This window comes from Lissotriton helveticus, chromosome 3_1 (assembly GCF_964261635.1).
Source record: "Lissotriton helveticus chromosome 3_1, aLisHel1.1, whole genome shotgun sequence".
Lineage (NCBI taxonomy): Eukaryota > Metazoa > Chordata > Amphibia > Caudata > Salamandridae > Lissotriton > Lissotriton helveticus.
In genome coordinates, this window is record NC_136061.1 from 768,086,616 (window position 1) to 768,111,024 (window position 24,409).

Below are 24,409 nucleotides of genomic sequence, written 5' to 3' on the forward strand. Positions count from 1 at the left end.
TTGCCCAGATCCTTGAACGCCTGTCCTTGTAACCCTGGTGGAACATTTACTGCTGTGATCATAAGTGATGCGCCCTCCCACTGCCCTGACACTGCAGCATAGCGCCCCATCGCATCTGTCCATGTATGGATTACCGACATTGGAAAGGAGCTTCTCATCATGATACCCACTCCCCTGGATCCTATAGTAAAGCCGGAGAGAATAACCAGACGATAGCCCCATTGATTCAAAGCCTTAAAGGTATTACCAATGAGGTGTGTCGCTAGGAGTAGCACCACATCCGGGGCGTGTCTCTTGGTATATTGAAGGACAATGCTATGTTTTACTTTATTCCCCAGGCCGTTGACATTCCATGATAGGCGCCTGAAGCCCTTATCCCACCGCGGTCATATCGTTATGATATTGTCTAACTGGATCCCTCCTGCTCTCTGCATCAATCTGCGTCGCACAAATGAAAAAAGCTCAACCCAATACAACCCCAGCCCAACTACCCCCCTCGCTGCTTCCCTGCTATCTGGGCATCAAACTGCCCATGTCCCCAACTATGTATAGGGCCTGTCACCCTGAACTGTACACTAAAAGTAGAATATATTAAGGGGCGGGGAAACTCCACTACCTCGACAGCCACCCAAGATACACATATTACAGGACAATTGGAATAATAGTTCCGATATGGTAAACAAAGCACTTAGCATGTTCGCCGGCAGTACTGTTCATCAGTAAGCATTATCCCCTCTCGGGTCTTGGATGGCTTCAAAGTTATCTCGCTCTGCAGGCGGTGTTTAGCTCAGTCCGACTGCAGCATTCGTCCCGTTTGCACAGTTTCGTGTCCTTTAAGGGCGTTGTGATCTTTAGCTGGTCTCCATCCCTCTAGCCAGTCAGCTGCCACTTCTGGGGTCTCAAAAAACCAGGCCCTGCCTTTGGCGTAGACAAGAACAACATAGCGTATTTAACACCTCTTTCCATGAGCTGTTTCTTTATTTCAAGGAAGGATCTTCGATGCCTTTGGACCTTTAGTGCGAAATCTGGAAAAAGGGATATTTTGCAGTTTTCGTATTTGAGTGGAAGAGCCACCCGGGCGGTATGCAGTATGTTGTCCCTGTCTCTAAAGTTCAAGAGCTTGGCCAACATCGGCTGTGGAGGCGCACCAGGTCTCGGTCTTCCTCCAAGGACTCTATGCGCCCTTTCCACAACAAAGAAATTTGAAAGTCCTTTTGGTTGCAGGAGTTTGACTATGAGATCCTCTATGAAAAGTTCCAGTGTCGGGCCTTCCGCTCTCTCTGGTATTCCATTGAAGCATATATTATTCCGTCGGGTTCTTCCTTCATAGTCGTCTTGCTTAAATTCCGCCATTAGACGAAATGCCTGCAACTCCTTAATATCTTGTTGTATTTGTCTCTCACCAGGTCTGTATTGATCATCTCTCTATTTTTAATTTTCTCTCCCAGTTTCTGCAGGTCCACCCTTATCAGGGTGACCTCCGCTGTGATTGAGTCCATCCTTTGCTCTAATGAGGTGCGCACACCTGAAATAGTGTCCATAATATCCTTCAAAGTTGGGTCTTGGACTTCGCGGTCTGATGCTGATGGTGCCTGGCCCGGGTAGCATGCTCTGGGTCAACTGCTCTCCCTGTGTAAACTTATCCAACTTGGTCTGTTGCGAGCCCTTGGGGCCCCTGGCACACAACATCTTGACTCGCGCTTGACACTGCCCCTCCTTCATTGTGGTTCTGCTCAGTCTGTTGCCGGCCCCTGCCCAGCGTGGTTTTCCAATTAACCCACCAACCAAGTAGAAAGAAGGACCCCTCTCTCACAGAACCTGCGTTGCGGGAGTATCAACTGTGCATGCATATCTTCTTTTATGCCCTTTGTCTGGCTTCTATGCAGCCCTGGGGAGATAAGCTAGTGATTGAAGTTGCGTCTCAGGGAGACCCAATGACCTACTATGTCACAAGAGTTCCAAACAACTAGACCGTATTCGCGTTCAGCAACACAAATCTCTGGGCATCACTGGCAGGTCAGTCACTCCAGCTCTCCTCTATTCAACAATGGGGGGGGATTTACCCATCATGGTTCCTCCACCTACTTGTACACTTCTTAGAATCCCCCTTCGCAAGCTCCTCCAGCAATTCTTCAAGCTATCAACACGCGTTAGGGCCGTCACTGCTTCACTTTTATAATAATGCCAGTTATCTTCGCTCTCTAAGGTTGTTCTGGGCATTTACATTCAAACCTGTGGCAACACCGGCAGCCGGCAACCTCGGCCGAGTACTACTCAATGGCCCCGTATGGCTCAGAGCGCACTAGTCTGCACACGGGTAATCCAGGCCTCACCCGCACCTCTCATGTTCCCCTCACCTTTGGCAGAACTGTTGCCGAGGCTCGGGACTGCCATCATCGTTTTGCTTGTTCTCCAACCTGCCCAGCCACATGAGCATAGGCTGCCTGTCTCGCCCCTGATATACAGCTCGTCAGGACCCTCTGCATGTAGGCCCGATAAATCCAGCCTCCGGTCTCACAAGTCAGGGAGACGATTCTGTTACGCCAATCCCCTGGGCCTTTTCAGTTGCGTGAGTCCCCGGCTTCTGCTTCGTGCTAGGCCACAGCTCGCAGCACGATATAACTCCGCAGCCAGCGAGTTTTTCGGCACAGTTTTCGACTCGTTGCCGCCGATAAATGCTCTGATGATCCTCCTGCGGTGGGAGCCGGATTAGTGCCCCCGATGTTATGGCGGAGTCATTTCCTTCAGTGGTGACACCACGTCCCTGTTCCTCCTATCTTAATAAAGTTATCCTATCTAACACCACTGTCAGCACCTCTTAAAAGTTACTACACTGGGTTGTGAGATCTCAGAGAGGGCTGGGAAGTACTAACTGTGAAGATTATTGCTTTATGATCTGACCAAAGAATAGGCAGTAGTTCTGAAACCTTCACGGTGGGTTTTGATGTAAATATACCAGCTAATATATGGGCCGCGGTGTGGTTAGAATACTCGACTACCTCTCTCAAGGAAAAACTAGCCATAGTGTCAACTAAAGAAACTGTATCACGGTCCTCCAGTTTTTCCAAATAAAAATTAAAATCTCCCAATACTGAGAAATAAGCTGAGTCGATACTGGATTCAATAAAAGGGCTAATGGAATTAACAAAAGTATTTCTTGGGCCTGATGGCCTATATATCAAACAGCCTTTAAAAGTATAATTACATTTTGCTCAGTTTGATCTGAAATGAAAGAACTTCATAGTCTGAGCCACTGCCAGATGAAGAACCATAAACTGACAGGTTGTCTCTGAAAATGATTGCTAGTCACGCACCTCACCTATCTACCCAGTCAGCTCTGAGAACCAAATAGTATGCTGGGATAGATAAAACCAGGTCCAGATCGGACATTTCGTCTGCCCACGTTTCGGTGATAAATGCCAGATCAGGCTTATGGGTACAAATGCTTTTCTGCAAATTCTAATTTATGTTTTATTAAGGAACATGCATTAAAAAGCATACCATAGAACACTTTAGGCAGTCCTGGATGTGAGAGCCTAAACATGTTTGCAGTAGGGCTGGCTCTAATCTTTTCAGAACTCAAACGCAGATTGCAAAAGTCGCATTACATAGGCTCACCCTATGGGTCTAATAGGACACAGTTAGGATTCTTATCTGCTGTATTTAATGCTAATAAAAAGTATTTAAATGCGGGCTCCTTTCCAATTTCATATTGAGTAGTATAGTTTACATACTACTTGTAATGCAGACTTTGTGGACATCCCTTCTTTTCCACAATGATCCTTCACCTATCACATATTGGGTGTGTGTTACTAGAACAGAACACACATTTACTTCCTTTTGCAAAGCTAGATTGGATGTTTATTTTCTGTTGTATCCCTTGACTGGATACATACTTTCTATTGCACCCCTACCCCTGATATTTACCTCCTGTGGCATTCATAAATGGGATATTTACTGTTTAGCATATTTTTAGAGTTGGGCCTGAACCCAACACATTTTTTGCTGGTGCTGTTATACGCTCTTGGTGGCAATTAAAACAGGACTTGTGAAAACACCGTTTATTACCTGTTGGTTGAGGGGGCTGGAAGTCCCACTCAGGCAACAACCACAATCCTTGTCAGGGTGAACCACAAATGTCACTTAATTAACATATGCTTAATCCTCTCTATGGCACAAAAGTAGTCAGGCTTAATTTAGAGAGAAAATTTAAAGTATTTATACAGCACTCAAACAATAATAAATTGAAAAGACATCATGTGAAAAATTCCACACTAATTTAGTGAAAATAGAGAAAATGTTGATAAATAAAATGAGACCAAAACAAAATAAAATCCAATCAGTAGAACCGGAGATATCGAATTTCAAAAGTTTAGGTAAGTATAGCACCTACGAGCACAAAGCGCCACTCACAGTCATATAGTGGTGCTTGACTGGGGACAATTCACAAGTTCATGCCAACCACAATATAGGGACCATGTTAGTCCCAGGGAAAAAGTTACCTTTTAAAAGTCCAACACAAAGTGTCTAAAGCTTTAGGGTTTCACATTTTCATGTAGGAGTGTACTCTGTAACCAGACAAGAGTATAGGACCGGGGGAGGCACATTTTGGGATCAGGGACTCACTCCTGTTGAGGCCAGAAGGGCTCAGGCAGATCTGGTTGCAGTACCAGGCAGGATCAGTTGCAGCAGGTCCGCTGGGCAGTTGCAGGGAGGCCTTAGGAGTTTGTTGTGTCAATGTAGCAAAGAACAGGAGCGCAACCAACTGAACCTTGGAGTCACTCAGGTTAGCCTGGGATGAAGGGATCAGGTCCTCGAGCAGCAGAGCAGCCCTCTGGGAACAAAGGAGCCCTCAAGCAGCAGGGCAGTCACCTGGAGAGCAAGGCCAACCTCAAGCAGCAGGGCAGTCCTCTGGTGGCAGCAGGGCAGCCCTCTGGTGAACAAGGTAGGCCTCAAGCAGCACGGCAGTCCTCTGGGAAACAAGGCCGTCCTTCTTCTGTAAAAGCTTCAAGAAGTCTGGGATGACAAAAGACTAGTGTCAGGTTCATTTGTGTATGCTTTGAGGCAGTCCTGTGAGATGTAAGTGGGTCAGGAAACAACTCCACCCCGAACTATTCTGGCAGGATGGCCCTCTCCCAGCTATACCCAGGCGCTATTGTTCCCTGTCTGGATCCAATACGCCTTACTAATGGATGAGCCATTAACTGTTCCAGGGAGCGGGTAACTCCTAGAAGGCCTCAGAAATGCTTGATCAGGAAATTACCAACTTTCTCAAAGAGGCATATTCAGAATTGAGTATTTAACCCCTTGTTGTGCTTGACTAATATAGACAGGATCAACAGACCCTATACTCACGCACCGGAGAAATGTAATGAGTTAAGCACCTTGTTATAGGTAAAATCAAGTTGATTAAAGATGTGATTAAGGGTAGCCTCGAAGTGGACTGTAAATGGCCTGATATAGAGGAAAAGTGGGTTAAGTTACCATCTTTTTAATGATTAGATGGCAAAAGCTAACAACGCCTATTAACAAAAGTAAAATCAGGTTCCCAATGTGATTCTTCTCCCCCCCGATGGGTGATGCAGTGGGTAGCTGCTGTCATAATAGAACCTTTAACTAATCTCTTAAATACCTGCCTGGTATTTCCAGACATTCATTAAAAAACTGTTGTATTACTTCTATTTAAAAGAAAACCTGGAGTGAATGCATAGATACTAAAGAATTATCATCCAATCTCACTGCTGCCTTATTGTGCAAAACCTTTGGAGCCTCATATCGGACAAAAGGTCAACACTCCCTTGTTTAATACCAATGTTTTTGACTCTTATCAAGTAGGATTTCATCCAAAACATAATACAGAATCAGTGATACAGTCAGTCATTGATGATGTAAGGAAGGACCTAGATAATATTCACACTTCAGGTCTGTCCTACTTGATTTGTCTGCGGCCTTTAATATGATGGATCATAAAATTTGACTTGCCTTTACTGCAGGCCATAGGTTTAGGGAGGCAGCCTTTAAGTGGCTTGCCTCTTTTCTGGAAAATAGGACACAGGCAGTTTATTTCACCCCTAATAGGGCTTCGGAACTCAAATATTGAATGTGGCAGGGGTCTGCCTTGTCACTGCACCTATTCAACATTTATATTCAAGAGAGGATGTTGGATTTTTAATCATGCAGATGACTGCCATATTCTGCTTTAGCTGGAGACTTCAACCTTAGCTCTGTGTTGTTTCTCAGATATGATGCGATTTTTCAGCAATTGGACGAGATATAACCACCCAAAGCTGAATGTAGAAAAAACAGAGATAGTGGTGCTGAATCAAAACCATTTGCTATTGTGCTATCATTTTTGGCCTCAAGAGATAAGTGTATTGCCCGTACCAAAGCCAGCGCAAAGAGCTGAGGGGTCTTAATTGACTACCACCTTTTGATGAGACCGTATGTTAATTTGGTGGTCTCTAAATGTGTTTTTATACTTCGAACAATGAAGAAGATTCAATCATTTTTAAGTTTTGATGCAGTTAAGACAATATTGACGGCAGTCATAGGGGTGAAACTGAACAATGGCAATGGGATTTTTCTGGGCCTCACAGATTACGATCTGAGTAGGTTTTAAAAGATACGGAATGCAGCAGCTATAATAGTCTAGGAGTCCCTGGTAGAACTCATGCTACATCACCCTGATGAAATTGCATTGCTTGCCGATTAAACAGCGTATTATATTTAAAATCTAATGCTTAACTTTTAAGGCACTGCACAGCTTGGCTCTAGATTTGCTAGCACATTGGCTAGTGAGATACACTCCTAAAAGAGGTCTTCTTTCTGCAGGAGTGAATTTATTAGTAGTACTGAGCTCGGGAATCAAGGTCTGGAGGTTGAGGTTTTTGTACGCTGGTCTCAAAGGAATGGAATGCTCTTCTAACCGAATTATGCTCCACTTTTACTTTGATTATCTTCAGGAAACCCTTAAAGACCTTGCTATTTAAACAGGCTTTTATCATTGATTAGGTCTTATCCCAACTTTGATGCCTTCTCTGTAACCCCCAGCACCAAGAGACCCACGGGTGTATGTGAGCTTTATAAGATAACATTAACAAAATCTGACTTTACCATTAGAGAGGATTTTAAATTACAATATTTTTGGATCCAAACATACGATTTCTGCCTGCTCCTGTTCAAAAATGTGCACTTATTAATTTCAATAAGGTAACCAAATGTTAATCAATAGGAGGAGTATGCTTTACAATAGCAAAAAATGAATTTAGGAGTTTTTCACTACCAGGACATGTAAAACTTAAAAACACATGTCCTATGTTTCAAATACATTGTACCCTGCCACATGTACTGTTTAGGGCCTACCTAAAGGATGAATTATATGTATTAAAAAGGAAGGTTTAGGCCTGGCAAAAGGCTTATTGTACCATGTCGAATTGGCTGGTTAAAACTGCAGTGCCGTGCAGTGCAGGTTGCAATGGCAGACCTGAGACATGTTATAAAGTGCTACTTTGCAAGGTGCCATAAGGAGTGCTGCAGGCCCACTAATAGCGTTGAATTTACAGGTTCTGGGTACATATAGTACCATATGCTAGGGACTTCAAAGTTAATAAATGTGGCAATCATATGTAGGCCACTATTACCATGTTTTAAGGCGAGAGCACAAGTAATTTAGCACTGGTTAGCAGTGGTAAAGTGCACAGAGTTACTAGTGTCAATAAACATGAAGTGTGGAAACAGGAAGGGTGAAGGCAAAACATTTGTGAAGGACCCTGCAGAGAGTGACATGTCCAACACCACCATTTTATGATAAATTGTGGAGGTGGTAAAGTGTGCAATATTTAAGCATATTTGTTGCATTGAGTTTAGTTTTCTGTGGCAATGAGTACATTTTCCGTGTTGAATTTTTGCATTCTGTTGTTGCTTGTTCTGTGAACTGGGCCCTGTTTTTACTGTTTTTGTGCTGCGCTTTGCTATGTTTGTTTTTGTGTAATGTTATTGTGTTCTGCTGCACTGTGTAATTATTATTGGTTTGTCAGCAAATGAAAGCAGCACACACATTTAAAAGTTGCAACAATTTACAAATTTCTAAGGTGGTAAAATACACTGTATCATCTCTTCAGCCATTTAAGATCATTATAATAATAGGTTTCCAAATTACAGCATGCAAAGGGTTGCTGGAATAGGATTGGCTGGAAGTGTCACAAAGTACATGGGGCACATAAATCTGATGCGTAGATCACCATGTGCCCTCATTGTACTTCACCCTGTACCTCCTGCTGCACAGTGCGCACAGCCCCTTTCTTTTAACTGTGCATCACACCCACTGCTTCCCTGGTGCACCACAACCCGGCTCCTTCAGGGGCATCACCAGCAGTCTTTATTGCATGCCACTCTGACGCCCTGGTCCACATAACTCTGTGTTCTACCTCCCCTGCTACATAGCATGCCGTGTACCCCTGAACACAACACCTAGTGCCCCCCCACGGCATATGCACGCGGTTATGTATGACTGTTGTGCAGGAACATAGGGCCACATGCATCAACACTTCTAATAGTGATTACCAAATTGCGATTTTCTACGACTCGCAATTAGGTAATCACTATTAAAAATGTATGAAACTTCAAGAGTTTCACATAGTGATTCATAGGGGGTCGCAAATCGACCTACTTCATTAACTTTAATGAGGTAGGTTGCAATTTGCGACCCCCTAAGAATCGCTAACATCTCAGGAATGGTGGCTTGCTGGGGTCACCAGATCACCATGTCTGTGATTGCTTTTAAATAAAGCAATCTTTTTTTTTTTTTAATGAAGCACGTTTTCCTTATACGAAAACAGGTTGGGTTTAGAAAAAAAGTTTTCTTTTCATTTTAAAGGTTTTTGCATATATTCACAAAGGAGAAGGGGTCCCTTAGGGACATCTTCTTATTTAAAAATAGGTTATTACCTATTTGAAGTAGGTGGTAAAATGCGAATATTTTGCGACTGAATTTCAGTCACAAAATATTCCTACATATCGATGTGATTCGGTATTACGAAGGGACGCAGTAAACACACCCCTTCCTAATATCGAATCGCAAATGCATTTTACGATTCGTGATAGATTTCTGAATCGCAAAATAGGGGTTGGTACATTGGGAATTCTTTTTTCCAGTCGGGTCGTTTGCGACCTTAAAAAAGGTACATACGTGTGTCCCATTGCTATTAGTAGGGCAACAGTCGCAAGAGTCTGGGTGTATGCAGGCCCTTCTGCTCGCCAGTGACAGCCAAACGAGTGGATCGGGACTTTGTTCTTGCTTGCACTGGACTCATGACACCCCTGCATTGCCCCTGATGTTGTGCCGCTGTGACTGTAGTTCTTTTGAAATGTAGGTGTGTTGGTCTGTGTGAATATGTGCATGCTCCATGCGTGTATGTAGTGACTGTGTGTTCATGCACAAAGGCAACTCACTGACGTTGTCAATGCTAGTTCGTAAGCTGTTTTGCATTGACAGTCAGTTTATGCTTCAAAGAAAATGTTTCAGCGTTGTGTAGAACCCTGAGATCCACGTCAGAATGACCTGTGCGGTTAGTACCCGACATAATCCGAGGTGATGTTTGGACTGGAGGTCACGCCTTTGTTGGCTGTCCGCCTGCCTGCTGTGGAGTACTGCTCAGAGGGCAGGATCTCGGCCTTTTTGGGAGCTTCAACTCAGCTGTGTATGTGGCTAACCACCGAGAGGATCGGAACTCTTCCAAGTAAGATTGTTGTCCCTGTTTGTCTTACTGACCCTCGACCTTCCTTGCCAGGCAAATGGTTGTTAACCCTTGTTGACTTTGAAATCCCCCTCTGACTTGGCTGCATCCTTTCACGAGCGATCAAAGTGTGAACTCTTTTTTTTCATAAGTCTAGAAGAGAATGAGTAATTTTCAAACACAAAAAGAAATTTTAAGAGGGTTTCTATGGCAATCCACTCCGTTGAAGATCTTTAATACTGACTTTGATTTTGTTTTCATTAATATTTTTATTTACAGGTAAAATATGTTGTATGTTGAGATGTCTGATTAACACGCGTTTGTGATCAGACTGCAGCTGCGCCAAGGGACATTAGAAATCCTATGATCAACTTGTGTGACGTGTCACAAAAATCATAGGACGAATGGCAATGTAATCACGTGCCCTGACCCTATGGTGATTTTACAGAAAGCTCTCCCCCATTACATTTTGACCCATGAAATCATGAGAAATCGCATGATGCAAACTTAACCCTTATGAATTCATAAAAAGCAGGTTAAAATCCTACAAAAAGTGAAAGAACAATAACTTGCAACAGAACAGACAGAAGGCAGACATACATTCTTCTCTGCTATTTTTATTTCGGTTTTTTGTAGCAAAAGGATCAACTTATCATCATCTGTTAAGAAAGACACTGGATGAATAATTTCAAGTAATCCTTTATTAAATTGAGGAGCTGAGCAGACATCTGGCAGCTTCATCAGCAAGGAATAAACTGTCTCACTTGAACATATACATTCCAAATGACAGCACGGTATTCTACATGACATAGTAAGGTATTCTACATGACATAGTATAATTCCACACAGTGCTACCACATTAAGAATGCACTAAAGAATAGGAACACAACATCATCATCATAATACATCATCATCAAAGCTCTGATCCTTCAATGGCAAGATATATTGCTAACAGAACTTTTCTTAAATCGTAAAGTGCAAGACAAAAATAAAACAAACATACTAGAATACATTGTAAAGTGCAAAGCATAAATTACATTGCAGAAGAAAAAAATTCTCCCACCTAAAAATGAAAACAAGCAACATAATGTTAGAAAGGCATCATATATAGCCAATTTCATCAGATAACAAATAATAGATTCACCGACCTAAAATAAATTGCAGTTATAAAACGTTCTCACCCGTGCCAAGTTCAAGAAAGTGCATTCTAAAGTGTCAATATTAATATTCGTCAAGCAAAATAAAGTGCAGTGCAACATTTAAAGAAAGTTTTATTTTTGCAAATGTGTAATATAAACACTGCTCTCCTCCCCTCCCCAAATCCGCCCATGCCTTCACTGCTCATAAATATAGGATACTAACTTCTAGAATACCTTGACTCGATAAAATCATTAAATCAATATTTCATTTAATAATTAATACTTCAGCATACTTACAAACCCCTTTTCCCATTTCCTATCCGCTTCGCATACAAAAGCTTTTTTAGAAAATACAGTGTTTAGTTTGTCAACCCAGAATTGCTGTTTAGAATGTTTGTGCGACTTCCAAAGAACAGTTATTATAGAGCGCGCCAATAACATTGCAATAAACCACCAACTGTGTGCCAGAGCCGGTTTAATCCCTGACTGTTTAAAAAAATTGCGTTCAGATCTACCCTATACTCTGTGCCAGTGGAAACCAACGTACACCTCAAAACCCCTTCCCAAAATGCCCTGACAGTGTCACATTCCCAGATAATATGAATCCGACTAACGGATTCCATGCATTAGGGACATTTCTCAGAAAAAATTGGATTCCATTAATAGAACCGTAAAGGGACATAGTACACCAGTCACTGAGGATAGAGTATCATCTTCTGAAAGTATGGACCCCATCATACTTTAGAGGTGAGATATGAGGACCCCCAACCACTGCTCCCTGGGTAGATGTACCTAATTTTATTTTACCCATTTACTCTGAATAGCCAGGAACAGATGCTTATCATCACTGGCTGCAGAGGGCAGCCAGCCTACCCAATAGCTATATTTTCTCTGCTCCCTGGCAAATAGAAATAGCACTTGAACTAATTCCCTGGTTGGTTCCATTAGCGGGGGTTGGTATTTCGCAATATAGAGGACATTTGTATTAATGCCAATTTATTTTGAGCCCAAGCTGTAGGAAGACGAGACTGCAGCGCCTCTCAAGGGATCCTTTTTCAGCCAGTCACCTAATTTATTTGGATTGCACTTCTCCCATTTTGCAGCCACTTTTACCAATTAGTCGGAACATAAACTATTAAGAGAAGTTTCAGCATGTATATTAGGAATCTGTAGCCATGGGAAAAACAATTCTGTTTAACTTCACATGACAGGAGGGAGCAACATCTTATCTTATTTGGGTTCTTTACAGGGGTAAGGGTTTGGGTCCAGGTGAAAATGAACTGTGTTACACATCACCCTAACAAAAGAGTTATCAAAAATCCTACATTTATCTAAGTCGCAGTACCTATTGCAAATTATACAGTCTCCATTTAGGGAGAGATCAAACTTGTTCCTGAACTGGCAATGTCAGCTTCTTAATATAGATCCTCGAAATACACTTATTCGATATAAATGTGCTGACAGAACATTCAACCTCTGAAAAAAATGTATTATACAATACACAGGGAATTGAAGTGAAAAATAAATTAATCATAAACAGGATATTCATTTTGACAAGGGCTACTCTCCAAGTATTCGAGATCGGCACCCTTCCTCACCTATCCATCATATTCTGAATCTTAACAATAGGGGGCTAATTTAATTCATATAAATCCTCATATTTCTCTGAGACCTTAATGCCCAAATACCTAACTGGATTCTGCTGATAAGCTGTCTGCAGAGCTTGGGGTAAAGTCCATTTACTCGTATTAAAAAGAATACCCAACAGCTCTTGAAACACCAACGCCAAATATAACAACCAAGTCATAAGAGTATGGCTTATGTTTAGACCCACCAGGGATAGCAGCTCTCACAGCAGAATTCTGTTGCAGAAAGCAAACCAGGGGTTCTTTAAAAAGGGCAAAAAGAGATGGAGAAAGGGGACAGTCCTGCCTAGTGCCCCATGTAATCTGAAAGGAATCCAGAATCTTACCATTAATATTTATTGATGCGGATGAGCCCTCATAAATTGATCTCTGAACTGTGCTGGAAATTCCATAACCTCCATCACCTTGAATAAGTACTCCCAGCTCACAAGGTTAAAAAGCTTCTTCTAAATCAATAAATAAAATTGCCACAGGAGTATTACTCTGAATAAAATAATCAATCACTTCCACTAAATAATGGGTGTTGTAGTACATTTGACGCCCTGGAATGAATCCACTCTGATCATATGCGATCAGAGAAGGTGTGACCTCTGCATCACTTACATCAAGAATTTTCATGAAAATCATATAATCCCCAATGAGTAGTGTTATCAGGCGAAATAAGTTTATACGCTCAGGATTTTTATATTTCTTGAAAAACAAATAAAGAGCCCCTTACAAAAAGAATGGGGATGGCGCCCCACTTCAAGATGTCATTAAACAAATTCAACATAGAGGTTCTAACTTCCAGAAGCAGCATCTGATACCAATGTGATGGAAACCCGTCCTCTCCTACAGCTTTCCCTCTAGGGAGAGCTTTAATCACCCCCTCAAACTCAGATAAGGATTTCAGGAAGGCAGAATTGTTTGCTGCTTCACTTGTCAACCTTGTGAGGCCAATACTGGCCAAAACTCCGGCTATATCATCATTGCAGGAATGTTGATCTGCAGCATAAATGCTGGCAAAATGCTGTTGAAACATTCCCTCTATTTGAAGGAGTTCATATAGCAGAATCCCCGTAGAAGGATCCCAAAATTTATAAATACTATTTTTTACTTGGCATACCTAGCCCACCAGCCTAACAGCCTCCCACTTACTTCTCCCTACTCCTGCAGTTGCTGACCAAATGTTCTCCTGTTTATAATTTGCCTCCCCAACGAAAAATTTTGTAACTTATTCTTCACTAGCTCTCTTTCTTTCAGCTGTTGGGGATTAACTACCTGCGTGAGCTTAAACTCTGCGAGAGAAAGGCCTCTGTCAGTTCCCTTCTTTTCATATTTCTTAATTTATAAAGATTGACCTGATTATCAACAATCTCCCCCTGCATTGTCGCTTTGAATACATTCCATACATTTTCAATGGAAGAGGAGTGTTTGTTCTCCTGAAAAAACACAAGTTTGCCTGGGCCTTCATTTGTTCAACAAAGGACTTTTCCACTTAAAAGGGATTTATTTAAGGACCAAGGATTGGGAAGGACCAGTTTCTCGGAAAAGATCACCCCTGACTAATAGCAGCATAAATGGATTGAGGGAGAAGAAATCAACAGAGCCTTAGAAGTAAGAAAATTATCTATTGTAGAGACAGAGCAAAAACAGGAAGGAAACAATTATAACACCTACTTGATGGTTATAAAACCCACCAAGGATCTAACAAGCGGTGTTCTTCCTTAAGCCCCTGCATTGCTCTTGCAACGGTAGGTTTATGTTGGGGGACCACACACCTGCTTACATGTACATCTATCCTTTGTGCAAAATTAAAATTCCCACCAATTATTATTTTATTAGGAGAGTTGACCAATTGAAGCAGCAAATCATATAATGGCTGAGGGTCATCAGAGGTCGGGCTGTAAAATTATACCAGGGAGCAATTCTCACTATTAATTTGAATCTCTACCACTGCCCAGCTACCACACGGATATGAAACCCCCTGCCCTACCTTCAAACTTCCTACTGGTGAGAAACACCTCTAAGAGAAGCTGATGCAGAGGAATGAGCCACACATTGGAAAGGGCTGCAATTTACTGATAATATCTTAGTTATTTTAACAGAATGTCCTTATTCTGCTGTTTTTCTCCCCGCAGGGAATCACAACGCGGTCATGACAACGACCGCGTTGTAATTCCGCATACCATTAGTCCGCAAGTCGGAACAACGACTTGCGAAGGGGGGACGCTGCATGTTAGAATAGTATAATTTACTATTCCAACTCCAGTCTGTGCGGACACTAGGGAAGGTGTTGGATTTTAACACATTCCCTCTTTAAAAAAAACACACAAAAAATATTTTGAACAATTTGAAATCACAGCAGTTACAGCCTTTTTTTGTTGCAAAAACAGTCCAGATAAACGCATCCCCTCAAAATCCATTCACTGTTGCTGAATTATTATGCTGTGCATTATAAATCATGCGTTCTTTGTAGATCATTCTTTTCTTACAGAATATTAACACAATCTGTAAGAATATGTTAGCTTAAAGGCCCACGAGATACATTTGTATTTTGGCTATAGTGCTTATTATCCAAGTACCAATCCTTCACTCAGGAAACTCATAGTTCAGCCCTTCCCTCAGGGCCTGCTGGCAAAAGCAATGCTACTCTGTCTTGTTAGTTTCTACAACGGCCCCGCAGTGACCCTTGTCTGACTTTTAACTGTAAAATTTGTGAGGAGCTTTTGGCTCCTTAAATGATTCAAGTACTGTTCGGTGCCACTTTATGTATTACAATTTCTAGGAAGATTATTTTAGGATGTGATTTGCTGTCATTAGCTGTACAAGTGATTAATTAATATTGGTGCTAAATATTGATATGTGTCCCTCGATACTCTATACTTAAGATAGAGGTCACATTTTACACAATTGGGGTAGATATACTAACTGTACTTATGGTGGCAAACTGTCTCATTCTCTGTTGCAACCTCAAAAACCTTTTTTACAATGCACTAAAGGCATTTTATGAGTCAGTAAATTCTTACCATCTCCTAAAATGGGTTTGCTACTCCACACCGAACCACTATTGGAAGGGGCATGGGATTGGGATAAATGATCAGGAGACACTCGACACATTATTTTGCTGTACATGGATGATGCTCTGTTTTATCTGTCCTCCCCCCGCATTACTGCACCAATATTACTTCAGCTGTTAGAAGCCTTTGGGAATCTTTCCGGGCTCTGGCTCAATCGTACCAAGTCCCGCTTGTTCCCACTCGCCTCGTTGGCTGGGATTCCATCGGAGCGATTACCTAATATGGGCCTTCTTCTGGAGATGTTTCAGTTTAGATACCTGGGGATCAAAGAGGCCCATACCAGGACACTGTAACTTAGCCTTAATGCCGACAGTGGCCATCGCCAAGAGGATGCTGCTTCTAGGTTGCCTGTATGTGTTACAGAACGCATTTGCCCCCTTCCAATTAGGGTCTTTAGACAACATGACTCACTTCTATTCTGTGGGCCTATTGCATTGACAAAGACATATGAGGCAGGGGTAAACAACCCTTACAACGAATCCTTCACTCCGCATGCAATTACAATGCGGTCGTTACAACGACTGTGTTGTAACAATGCATATCATTATCCCGCAAGTCGTAACAATGACTTGCGGAGGGGGAGAAGGTGTTGGATTTAAAATTCAACACCTTCCCTACTGTTGCACAGACTGGAGTTGGAATAGTAAATTATACTATTCCAACCTCCAGCGTCCCCCTCCGCAAGTCGTTGTTACGACTTGCGGGGTAATGGTATGCGTTGTTACAACACGATCGTTGTAACAACTATGTTGTAATTGCATGCGGAGTGAAGGCATGCGTAATAAGGAGGCATATTCGAGGCAGGGGGTCTGGAAGCCCCACAACTTGATCTATACTACTACACCACTCAATTGCAACACGCAGCTAGTTGGCTGGATGCAGCAGACGATTGGGAGAAATGCCTGCTAGTTGAAAGAGTTGCAGTAGAGCACCTACCTGAGCTCCTGATGGAGGGTGCAGCACTCCCCCACAGCGTCCCCAACATGGTTTGACTTCCAGCCACAATCTGGCAACAATTTGCCAATACAGTGCAAAAGTAAGCCCGTTTTCACCAAGAACTCCCGATCTGGATATTAAAACCTGTCAGGCAGATGATGGATAATGTATTCTTCCATGCATGACCTATGGGTGGGTGTGCTCACCTTGGGGGTCTGTACTTTAGCGAGACCTTCATATCCTTTGAGGAAACCTGCCTTATATTACACTTGGTCCTCGTCATTTTCTATACCATGCCGGATTGGCATACATAGCTAGGGAGACCAGGACCACTTTTCCAGCCACACCCATTCCCACACATATCCTCATCATACTCGTGTCCTGCAGTTCAAGCCGCCACTTGATCACGCTATACGAATTTATGTGTGCAGCTTGGAGTTTTTCAGCTAAAATCAACAACTTCAGTGGGACCTTGTCCTGCAACTAGTTGACTTCAAGATGGAAAAGAGGTCAGATACACAGGGCAGGTTGTCCAGTTCAAAGTTTCCTTCTGACATTTTTATGGAAGTCAAACCATCCAGGCAACTTTGAAGGCTGTATCTTACAAAATCTTCTTGAGGTCCCACTGTATTTTTGATTTTAGTGGGAAAAGCACCAAGTGGCAAATTCAAAGTTTGAGGCTGACGAAGTACTTTCATTGGTTGGATAATTTTCGCGTCTTTGCTCAGTCAAGGTTTCTCCCTTCCTCTAGCAGCATAGGTCTGAACTTGTATCTGGCAAAGTTCACTCAAAATCGGATGCCTTTGCCATGAGGTCCTGCTGAAACTCCGCAGGTTTTGAAGGTAAAAAAATACATAAGTTCCAACTTGACAGACTTTCTGAAGATGTACCTTTTAGTCACGTCTCAGTCTCCAGGACCTCAAGCATAGTACTCATGGGCCAGGATTCAGCCAAGCAGTAGCCACAAACAAGATCAAGTCCAGGTATAGTTTTAACTAGTCAACTAGTCAATCAAAGTAAAATGCCTCAAGCAGTGTGTGTGACTGCAGCCAAAAGAAGGAGGCCCACCAACTGACCCTTGTAGACCATTTCTTAGTTCTGGGTACAAGTGGAGCAGGTTCATCCATTCAGGTCTCCACATAAGTTCCAGACTGCAAGTCCAATCCTCTCCTGCCAAAGGTTAAGAAAGTATTTGAGGAGCTGTGGGAGAGGCACTACCTTTGTTCAAATCACTAGTCAGTGGGCGAGAGTGACTCCTGGATCCTCCCTGACCAACAGGCAAAAAGTTCCCAAAAGCAAATCTTCACACTTTTGCAGAAAATACAGTTTTCCTGACAGCAAACTATTTCTCAGTGCACCATTTGTAGTAAAATCCTTCATGGCAAAACCATTTGGCAACTAAACGGAGCTTGTGGCACACCTGGGGCTGTGTCTAAGGTAATGAACAGTCCTTTCCTACTCAGCCAATCCAAAATGGTTCTGGTGCGAGGTCAGTCCCCCACTGAGACTAAAGGCAGGAGGGCTAAAGTGTATCCAGTATCAGAAAACCTCTCTCCGCTGGAGCATCAGGTATACAAATTTAACTTTTTTAAAGTTACTTTTTCAGTATTGTTAACAAAATTACAACTTCACTATTGAATTGTAGTTTTAGTAAAACTAAAGAAAGTGGTTGCTCTCATAGGGATAGCTATAGCAATGTACAGTGAAAATACGGTTCAGTGGCTAGTCACTGTAGGAATATGCCAACATGAAATTCTAACATGTTCCACTGTGAAAGACAAGACACTCTACCCTGTGAGCTACAAAGCCCACAAAGGGGTGACTTATTTCATATTCAAAAGTAATGTACCTTCCTGTCAAAAGGGTTATTTTGTTAGACATGTAGGCCTGTGCATTTGTATCAGTCATTATTTTTTTTTTACAAAGACATGACTCTGTCAAGACAGCCTAAGCTGTTTCTAGGTTAGAGCTAAAAAATATAAATGAATATCGTGCCACAATAGAAACACAATTTTAGTGTGAGTCTCTTCCGTGAATAGTGGGTATTGACAATTCACCCGAAATGTTGGGTTTATTTCGAACATATCGGTTGTAAATTTATTGGGCCATCCGGCCTTTGAAGATGAGACTATAATCTTTTTACTCTAACATCAAGCGTGCTGGCAGCTTTAAACCACATTGTTTGGGTAATTATCATCGCTATTGCCAGTGTTTTTTTTTTATTAGGCTTAAATCGCTGCTATATGCAGTGTTCTTATCTAAAATCTTCATGGGGTGCCGCTGCGCTGTGGGGTGAGGTGCAGACTCTGTCTCTGGACGTCTCTAGTGGGTCATTTGGCGACCCAAGGCAAGAATCTCGACGGGGCAGCTTGACGCTTTGAACCTGACCCCCGCTGTTGTGTCTCTGGCTTGGTGGTGGTATGCAGGACCACTAGTACCATCAGCCCCTGCGCCTGCACTGCCTCCCGGACTCACCTGCAGCTTGTTAGCCCTACCGCCTGTCAGCGCATAAATAACCTTGCCGCACCCGCTGGCGCGGGTGCCGCTGCGCTGTGGGGTGAGGTGCAGACTCTGTCTCTGGACGTCTCTAGTGGGTCATTTGGCGACCCAAGGCAAGAATCTCGACGGGGCAGCTTGACGCTTTGAACCTGACCCCCGCTCTTGTGTCTCCGGCTTGGTGGTGGTACGCAGGACCACTAGTACCATCAGCCCCTGCGCCTGCACTGCCTCCCGGACTCACCTGCAGCTTGTTAGCCCTACCGCCTGTCAGCATCAAGGCCTCTCCCTGTTTCGTATTTAGCCAGAGAGATCCCTCATAGCGAGGGACGTGTGTGGGCGGGTGCCGGGCGAAGCCCGGGCAAAGGGCGGGCCGTCTGTGGCTGTCCGGGGCAGGACGTGGGAGGGCTGGGCCATACCTCTGACCTCTGACCTATTATTTTCACAAATTTTAATTTAATTGTTATGAGGTGGTGCATTTGTTTTTAACCTTGTTGTTCTAAAATTTACAGGTCCACCATAGCACCTTATTCTCAGTCATAGCTTGTCCCCACTTGCCTATGTAGAACAGTTAGGGACCGCACTAGTTGTTATCTCTTAATTTGACCTACGCAGCGTCTACTTATTTGTAGTATAAGTAGAGTTTACCCATATCCTTCCCCCACCCAACTAGCGAAGCTTAATATGGGGAAAACGAACCTGAGTACCATCTCACGTCCCGTGACAAGGAAGCAAGCTGCTTCCACCCAACCCCTACCCACTCTCACAGCGATAGACAAAATGCTGCAAAAAACGATAGGCGTCGTCTCTACTGCTATAGAGAATACAGAGAGGCGCTTCTCGTTAACTTCTGGTTTTATACCTCAACAGGTAGAAGGTGATATGCCAGAGGCCACACTAAATCCCTTTGAAAGCACCTCGATTCTTATGTCCTTTGCAGATCTACCTTGTGTGCAGCAGGTCCCAGACGCCAGTGCCCACACCACAGATGAGTTGCCGGATCCCAACCCTGTGATAAGGAAGGTTACAAGGCAGAACAAGAAAACTAGGACCCAGAAACCTGGACGCAAAAAGGCTGACAAAGTAGATCCCACTACGGTTGATGTATTGCCGGAGCCAGGCCTGCCTAAAGCTACCCCTGGGCCGCCACTCTGGGCCACTCATATGATTATAGATCTCCAGGCCCATATGGAGCAGCTGATAACTTCCCATTTTAAGACACTGTCATCTAGGATAGATCGGCTAGCGACCCTTATTAACACTAAGGGCGTAGGGAAAGCGCAGGCACTTAGCACCCCGGGGAGCCTGGATGTGAGTGCCGGCCCTGCCACCAGTGAGATACCCGCCTTAGATGCTAGACAGGGACAAAGTACCGCCCCGGCCCCGTTCCTAAAACCCCAGGCACGGGGAGTAGATAAGAAATCTACTAAAAACCCAGATAATATCGGACTACCCATGAACACTAAGACGCCTACTGTGGTGCTGGACAGTTCGACTAGCGCCTCTTCCTGCCCCCAGGTCCCTATAAGGCAGCAATCCACCATTGGTAGTAGTCAAACCTCCCGCTTTTCTACCAAACCTCAAGAAGCTAGCCAGGTGAAACCCCCTCCCTGCCCTCAGCTACCACCAGATGCAGCTCCGTTTGTGGTGGTGCTCACTGGAGTCCCACCGCTAAACAACGCTCAAGGGGAAACCTATCCAGTACTGAAAAATAGGGTTATTCATTGGCTGAATATACACCGACCATTGATCGGACAGGGCCAGGGGGAGATCATGCTCGTACGAAGGGTCAACTGGCTGGGAACTAGACCGAAAGATTTCGAGGGGGACTGTATCCTTGTCAACTTCAGGGACCCAGCTATAGTCAAACAAATTGTGGGGAGTGGTGACCAGGCTATCCCGGGCATGGTTAATACTCGACATTTGAGTTATTTCTACAGCACAAACTGGGCCCTGGCCCAGCGTGAACATCGACCCCCTTTCCCACATGGTAATTGTCCCTCCCAATTTAATATCCCTTTGGTTAACCGCTACAGGGCCCTGAGCAGTGTAGACTGACTACCACCAACTCGGGGTGCCCAGACCCCGACATACAATTTTGAGGATAGGCAGGCGGCGGGAGGGGCGTGTAGGGATGTAGAGCCCCACAGCTGTCAAATATCCACCTCCCCTGGTCATGCTTACCCCACTGTATCAACAACAGAGCTAGTGGTTGTTCGCCCTACAATGATTGGGTCCTGGAACGTAGCTGGGTTGGGGACAAAGTTACAAAACCCGAATGGGGAGAGTTGGTTGATACTTTTGACCTTTGTCTCTTCCAAGAGACTTGGTTCTTGTCTGCTCCCGCTAGGGTAGGCTTCGCATCCTATTATGAAGCGGCATCTCAGGGGCCAAGGGGTAGACCTTCGGGAGGGCTGTGCACGTGGGTGGCGGTGCACCTGGGGTGTATAGTCAAGGTAATGGACACCAAATGCTTAGATATCCTGTGCATCACACTTTCATTCGGTAAGGGGCTGGTTTTGGCGGTGGTAAATATCTATCTGCGCCCTGTTCCCATCCAGAAGGCCCTATCTACTCTGGAGGCCCTTGAGGTGCTATTATCCTCCTTCCCCCTCTCCCATCACATTATTATTGGGGCAGATTTCAGCTGCCACTTTGAGCCATTATCTGGGATTCCATCTGTTACTTCTGAAGAGGATGAGGCTCGCTTTATTCCGGAATGCATTATGTATGCTTCAAAGCACCTAACGCCGCTGGCGCTCGCCATTAATAAGCTGGTTGTTACATTCTCCCTAAGGGCCTGCAATGGGAGACTTTCCCCTGACGTACCAGGTGCATGTACTTTTAACAGGCCAGGGAAAAATACGACTACTGATTATATACTTGTAGATGTGGGCTTATGGGCATATCTTAAAGAATTTACTGTAGTACCTAGGGCTGATAGTGATCACAATCTACTTTCACTTGAATTAGTGGATCCCCTAGGTAATCATCTCGGATACAGACCATGTGCTGGATAGGGTCCATGAAGGCTACCCACTTACGATCTTGGAAATTAAGGCAGCAATTAGGAGCCTGACCCCGGGAAAGGCCCCAGGCCTGGACAAAATCCCTGGGGATTTGTATCGAACTGAGAACGTGGTATGGGCACCATATATCTGCACCTTTTTTAATGCCATCATGCAGGGCATGGCCATTCCTCCCACATGGCTGGGTGCAGAAATTGTACCCATATTTAAAAAAGCTTCTCCCCTGGACCCGGCCAACTACCGACGGATTAGCCTGATTGACGTCCTCCAGAAGCTTTTTTTCCAGAGTCCTCCTGACCAGGCTGCAGAGTTGGATGGATGATAACAACATTCTGTCCTCTCTGCAGGCTGGATTCAGGGCAGGGATGTCAACGATAGACCAGCTTTTTAGACTCCAGCTGGTCTACTGGAAGACTGTTACTCTGGGGGGCGGCAGCTTGTATTTGATATTCGTGGACTTGGGGTCGGCTTTTGACCTGGTCCAGAGGGACAAGCTTTGGGTCATCCTAACTGAGATGGGTGCACCGGCTTACCTATGCGAACTTTTCCAACGGCTGCACACGGGCACGTACGCAAGGGTGAGGTATGGGAAGGGGGGTCACTGACTTCCCCTTTCCCAGTGGAAAGGGGAGTCAGACAAGGATGCGTACTAGCGCCCACGCTCTTTTCCCTATTCCTCAATGGCCTTATTGCCCACTTACTGGGAGCGAACAATCTGGACTCCCCTTCACTAGCTGGTAGGAAAATCCCGGCTCTAATGTTCACTGACGATACCCTCCTATTGTCAAAAACACTGGGGGGTAAACAGCGAACATTACAAGCTTTTTCTAGCTTTTGTAAAATGAGGAACCTGGAAATTAATTTCGCCAAAACCAAATACATGGCGTTTAACTCGACCCATTCGAACTGCCCCCACCCGCACCTGGATGGAACGGCCCTAGACCGAGTGTCAACCTTCGAGTATCTGGGGGTTACCCTTAATGATAAAATGGATTGGGGCTCACAGATCGCCAAAGCTAATATGAAACTTGCCCATTCATCGGGTGGTATCCTAAAAGTTCATAGTAAATCTTCCCTCAAACTTATGGGACCGGCTGTAGAAATTTACAAGGCGCAGGCAAGAGGTGGCGCACTTTATAGTGCAGAACTTTGGGGGCATGTAAGTGTGGCCCCCCCTTTCCCTCACTGAGAACAGCTTTATAAGACGCCTCCTGCGCCTTCCCCAGAGCACTCCCCTTGTTCCATTGAGGTTGGACTTAGGTCTGGTGCCAATCCATGAGGTTGTTTCAAACCGCCCTCTGTTATTCTGGAGACGACTTTGGGCTACCCCTGAACTGGAGAGCTATAGGGAAGACTTGCGGGATCTGCTAGCCAGAGGGGGTGTGGGCAAGATCCCGCGGTTGAAGTACATCCAATGCCTCGCACAGAAATTGGGTAGGGGGGACCTGTCGTCCTCCCCAGAGGAGGCTTGCGCCTCGCTCCCTAGGAAGGTATTGGGCATAGCATTGAAAGAATACGGGAGGGCTCTCCTATCAACAAATTCGTCCCTGGGTAGGCTCACTAATGCCTTCCTAGCGATTAAGGCCCACCCTTCTTTTGAGAGATTCTTAGACCAAATCCAACCACCTTTGGCTAAGAAACTCTATCTCCAGTTTAGGCATGGCACACTTCCCTTGAGTGAAACCACCGACAAGTGGTCAAAAACACCACTTCGCACAAGTACTTGCCCAGGATGTGAGGCTAGCAGAGAGACAGATCTTCACGTTCTGCTCTTCTGCCCCTCCTATTCTAGGGCAAGAACTAAGTGGTTAATTCAGTGTTGCCGGCTTAGAGGCATAAGAGACTACAGAGAGGCTTTTAGGCTTTTTAAATCAGATACGTCTTTCATGTTTGTTCTTGTGACCTCTAAATTTCTTTTGTCAATGTGGTTCACAAGGTGCGCGATTCTAAAGGGTTCCAAACAGTTATAACATGGGTGGACTTTTTTCTTCCTACTTATCTTGCGTGGTGGGGCAGCTTCCAAACTGTGTACGATAGAGAGATACCAACGCTCGTTTTAACTTAAGTACGCTGCGTATTGATGTCTTTTAATGATTTTTTAATATCTATTTACTAATTTATTTGTACATAGTATTGTTCTATATGATGTGATATCTATGTCTTTTATATGGTTTTTAACCGATAATAAAAGCTTGACTTTGACTTTGAAATCTTCATCTTCTTTCTTATCCTTCCCCAGTCCCAAATTCACTTTTATCCTGCTTCTCTTTTCTGGCAATGTGGCACAGTTAAAAAAGCAGTCAAATAAAAAATAACACACCAAACAAAATACTTATATATGTTGCAGATAGACATTAAATATGCATAATA